Here is a 6,006-nt window from a genome sequence, read left to right as displayed (position 1 = left end):
CATTCGCGCGATTAGTTTACTATCGCTCATTTGCACGTCACATCAATGATATCATGTCACAGTGTGTTCAATTTATCTATTTCGGAGTGGGCACCCTGATTCTAGTTTCTAACCTAGGCAGGAAACTGTCTGGGAGGGTGTCCCACTCAGAAGTATGAGATGGGGAGAGAGTGGGTATAGTTTGACCTCAGGTCTCCCCACTGGAAGCCCTAGGCAGGGGGAGTGGGGGAATCTATCATAACATCTAACTTTGTTCACGACGAATGCAATTAGTAAAATCAGTCACACTACAAAATACTACCAAATAAACCACAATTCATTATGTGAGTATATAGTTTCACAGACATATTATTTCATGAGGGGGGGTTTCACCCAGGACACCATACAGGCTAGAATCTGCCACTGTTGAGGGAGACATCGATCTTTCTCCGATCAATGCGATTCAATTAAAGATGTGTCTTTGGGAACCTGCAGGAGTGCGAACTTCTATCACAATGTGTGACACATTTGTCATGAACATAAATCATTGAAGTACATGAAGCCTGCAGAGAGCAGTGGGCGGCCATCTCCAGTGGACCCCATTACACTGACAGACAGTGAATCATCACTGTCTTTTTACCGTCCTCCTGAAAGACATAATCATCTACAACTTAGCCATTAACGACTTGCCATTGTGTTTCCCCATGTATAGTCTTTGACTTTTAGTCATTATAGTTCTCAGTGGCTCATTAAGCTGTCATAGGATTGTTCATGTGTCAGGGATAATAGATGAACCTCTGTGCCTCGTCCTAGATTTATTAGTTCTGCTAACTATGGAATTATGGAAGTCTTGTACATAAAACAGGAAGTAGGGACATGGCTAGTGTCCTGAGATGTCCTGAAATATCCTTGCAGGGAACCCTCAGACAGCTGCTCTGCCACCACTTCAGCTTATCTCCTGATGGCGAAAGAGAAGAAGCAGTAGGAGAGGTGTAAGGATGCGGGTAAGTGTCTAAGCACATTCCCCATGGCAGCAGCGGTAAGATGGGTCTGCACACCACTTAGAAAATTGGAAGGAAGTATGCTGGTTCGTTGCTTATTCCCATCTCTATCCTTCCGCTTCTGCTTTCAGAGCGCTGTTCAATTCATCTAATTTCCCTTGGCCATCCCCCATCTACAGATGAGAGAGACTAGTTAGTCTAAATCAAAAAGTGGCATGATCCCATTCAGGAAGTTTCATATTCACACTGAAATGACAGGAATGCCAGAAATATTCTGTTTCAGTGGTGGAATATTACGATGGCATTAGTTATCCAGATATATTGTTCATTTACCATAAATTGACACATGGACTGTAATTGTTGTATAAAAATGTATGGCATTTTGCACAGTAACATGTAATGGTGATTACCACTGTCCTACCAAAAACGTGAAAAGCAAAAAGAAACAGAGAGAAGGCAAAAACAAACAGATAAACAAAACAAAAAAAACATAAGCACTCCAGCCTCAGTATTTACTTTGAAAAGTATTTCATACTACTGCAGCAGCACCATGGATTCTCTCTCATTTAAGCACAACATCGATTTATAAATGTTTGTCTAATGGCCAGGACAAGTGCCTCTGATAAATGAATGAGCCACGAGAGACATGTACTGTGACAGTCGCCGTCTTCTCCATACTAGGTCACTGCTGTTCATTTGGCACTTTACAGGCTCTCCCTGTCAGTTCCCCTTTCCCCTGAGTAACCTCACAAAAAAAAAACACCATACATATCAAAAGACTTCCCATCAGCAGAGCTCAAACAGCAAGTCAGATATCAAAGGGGATCCGAAACCTAAAAAAAAAAAGACTGAACCTCTTCAACTCTGTGCATAGGAAGGGGATGTTGGTGTTGGTTTTGCTTGTTAGTGTCAGGGTGAGTAGCAGTAGTCAGAGCACTAGCACAGGGAGCTTCAACTTAATCAGACTCACCCTGAGGCTTTCCTATTATCTCCCTCTCTGTGATGCCACTGCTGTGTTCAGAATTGCGTGGCAGGTCCTCATGGATTTGATTGGTCGGATTGCCATCTCACTTTTATTGCAGGATACCACCAGCGTCATCACCAACTGAAAGACCATTACCAGAACTCCACTTTACTCCACTCCACTCCACTTCCACTATAGCGTTGCCTAGGTCACTAGACCATCACTGTCTCAAATGAAAATCGTAAAAAAATATGTCATGTGTGAATCTGCACTGCTGGTAGTTCGGCACGGTTTATTGAGCTTTGGCCTGACATTTAAAAAGAACCTATTGATTTGGCATTGCACAGGCTCAATCTGCAGTACACAGGGCTCAATCTGCATTGCACAGGCTCAATCTGCAGTACACAGGGCTCAATCTGCAGTACACAGGGCTCAATCTGCATTGCTAGAGGCCTGGAGCAGGATTCTCTGAGATGACGTGGGTCCCCCTTGGGATAAACGCAGTGATTTTAATTCTTAGTCTTTGCCTTATGAAGTTTCTGTTCTGCATTTATTCCCCCGTCGGGCATTCTGCCAGAGGTTTCGCAAGGCTATTGCTAGAGGCCCCATTACTGTAATTATCAACCACGAATCGACAGTTTTGCCTATAGCTGAAAATCAGTTAAATATAGTATTTCTCATGTGAATTTCCATTGACTCTGTTTTGAACTTAATTTGCCTATTCAGCCATTAAAAAAATGCCTTAAAATACTCACCCTGCTCTCATCTCCCTGCTAACTGGGGCGCCCTTCCACTTCCCGCGCACCATAATGTCCTAGGACATGAAGTGGGAGCCGAACATCAGCTCCCTTTCAAGAAGGCCCCACAGGGAATGCACTTCCTGGGGCAGCTGAAGGAGTTTGGCCTGCCAAAGGCCATGATGGTGCACTTCTACCCTGCTATCACTGAGTCCTCCATCAGCAGCTGGTATGCTGCCTCCACTGCCAAGAATAAGCGTAGACTGCAGAGTATCATTCATACTGCTGAGAGGGTGATTGGATGCAGTCTGCCAACAGTCCCTGAAGCGAACAGGAAACATTATGGGCGATAAATCGGGTAAGAAACTGCGGCCCATCAAGAACAAAAACTCACACCATAAGGCACATGCCACACTGCTTGCCTCAACTGCGGGTGGCGGATGCGGAAGCTCTTGCCGGTCATTTTGGTGCCCCATGTTAACAGGTTAGAGCAGCCACACACCCTGTGTTCAGTGAGGCCAGTGCACCCTGCGTGAGTCGAGGGTCAGCTCGAGGCTCACTGCAGCGGTGCATAATCTGGAGTTTCAGCGTGGAGCCTATTTTTCACATGTGAATAGATACATATCGAGAGGCAGCAGCAGCGTCGTGGCAGCAATACTGGCGGTGTGGACACACACGTGCATGTGAGACGCCAGCAGCTCAGTGAGGTTTGCCGTATCGCACAGGGAAGGTAAGCTGTGTGGCCCAGGCGTAAGAACAGTTTCTTCCCAAACAGCAGTGGGTTTCATTAGTAAGGCCCAGTGACACAGACTCCTATTCCACACTATGAACCGCTGTCCGATGTGTGCTATCAACACAACCTCACAAATTTTGTATATTTCTGTTTATGTAATTTTGTATTCAGATTTGTGTAGTATATATTGATGCTTCTTTTGTGGTAAATTGTCTTTGTCCTCTCCCCCCTTGAACATTGATCTTGTTTTTGCACCACACAACCAAGACCATTTGTATGTGGATACCTACTTGACAATAAACCAATTTCTGATTCTGACATTCCACTATACCAATTTCCACTATATACAAATAAAGTTTATTTTTATGATCCGTATACATCCCTTGGCACCAAGACATTCTTTATGGTTCTGTCTTATTCCTCTTTGTCAGCATGGTGCCCATTGCTTTTCCCTATTACCTGTCTCTATTTTGCTAAGTCCCATTGTTGTTACCACCTCTTTGAAGTCCCTTGATTTCCTTTTTGCATTCTTCTTTGGATATGTTGTTATTTCCCAGGGTTCTTTCCTGCCAGATTCTTTTCATCCTCATCCAGGTTCCCCCCTTTTGATTTTGAATGTGTTTCGGTCCTATGCAGAGCTCCATCTGTCAAGGTAATCAGTGTTAGTCTGTGAGCTCCAGTCTAAGAGCTCACATCTTCCTGGTGGGTCTTTATGGCAGAGACATCGAACCCATTCTGACATTAAGCCTCATTCTGACGTTGACTAACTGTTGAGTGATTGCATATTTCACACTCATTTCACAAAGCATGGAAAAGCAGGTGACAGCGGCTGAATAGTGTTCCAAGCGTGACTTTACATATGAAAGCAGTGTGACTTCTCTGATACCATGTCTCTCAGCGTGTCTCCATTCACTCTTTTCAATCACACTTTTAGTGTACAATTTAGTACTCAGCTAAGGCTTTTTCTGGCTTTTGCCTTTTATTTGTAGAAGTGCAGAATTCCCCTAACATTAAGACTGTGCTGGAAAACAACATAGTGGCTAATCCAATTCTGTTTTCTATTATTGGTCCTTTGTGTGTTTGGTGTGTGTGTGTGTGTGTTGTGTTCACTTTTACTCACAGTGCTTTCCACACAAAATCAGTTCCAAATACATTCTGAAGACCCAAAGCTAACTTGGACAAGCTCAGGTAACTTAGAGAAATGCTTTTGACACTGGGACCATAATAGTTTTGATTGCATTCATAATTAAACAAAAATGTCCTGTATAGCTGTCTTGTCCTTCACAATGAACTTGTAATTTGTCCTCAGTATTTGTGAGAGATCACGGTCATTGTCAAAGAAAACCATCATCTGCTTATGCTAGGTCAAGCCAGTGTGCTTGAATGCCCTTTTGTGCACTGAACATTGCATAGTATTACCTGAGATTTAAATTCAGAACCTTTTTGACCCGTTTGAATATGAGTGCAGCCGCTGGAAAGGCTTCAGCCGTGTGTTCGATGATGCCACATTCTTATGTTATGACCCCTCAGGCAATCATCCCTGTGTTGTTTGTGCCAAATCTTACATAACATGTCAGCTCAGAATGCACACCACCGTTCTAAATGTGGTCAATTGTCCTCTTTAGAAAGCTTAGAAATGATGGGTCTGAGTTTTGAGTCCACAGCCATTTCCATCCTTTACAAAGTACTCAGAAAGTGTCTGTTATATATGTGCCTTTGGATGCTTGAGTGGAGATACAATGTGAAAAAGAGTACACACCATAATGTATCCTTTCAAAATTGCATATGTCCATGTGTGTAGAGTGCCTCTATGCCTACGCCTACACAGCTTAATTTAGGTGGTACAAACATGGTGATGATGTGACTCTAACATCTCTTCAACCTAACTTGGCAGACCATCGTGTGACAAAGCCTTGGGAGAGTACACGGACACTGAACATTTTATATCTCAAGAACATACACTTGAAATTGCACTCTTCACACTTCAATGCCCCTTTTCTCACAAATACTACTAAGGGGGACAGACGCTTATAGTTTTTCTTCTCCCTAAATTCAATTTTAAAGCACAGTAAGTGCATTTTATCAACCGGGGATTTGGTCTTAGGGGCACTGTCAGGCCTGCTGATGCTCATGGTGGTGTATGACAGATGGGGTACCCTGACACAACTTTCGTTTGGTGGAAAACAGAAATTGCCCTGTAGGGGAGTTAGGTCTCGTCACAGAGCAAAGAGTATTGTCCAGGCACATGTTCCACCACCAGGGCTCCATATATCTGTACAAATGAAAATCAAACTGAAGACAAGACAGCCACAATGGACAGACAGTTTGGCTTTTATCTGTATCTGTCATCAATTGTCTTTTGCTCAGTCAGACTTGCTGAACTGAATTGAAACAGAAAATGCAAAAGTCACACAGAGCTTAACAGAGCTGAGGGAGGCCAAATTAAATATCTTAGTTGGCAAAATATACCCGCCAACCACCAACCATACACATACCCACACAAAAAAGAAGACTTTGACAGGACTGTCATAATGATTATCTGGGTAACACTTACTGCACGGTAAATGTGAATGTGTCCCTTTAAAAAAAATA

Source organism: Clupea harengus, chromosome 3 (genome assembly GCF_900700415.2).
Source record: "Clupea harengus chromosome 3, Ch_v2.0.2, whole genome shotgun sequence".
Classification (NCBI taxonomy): domain Eukaryota; kingdom Metazoa; phylum Chordata; class Actinopteri; order Clupeiformes; family Clupeidae; genus Clupea; species Clupea harengus.
This window is presented reverse-complemented; position numbering follows the sequence as displayed.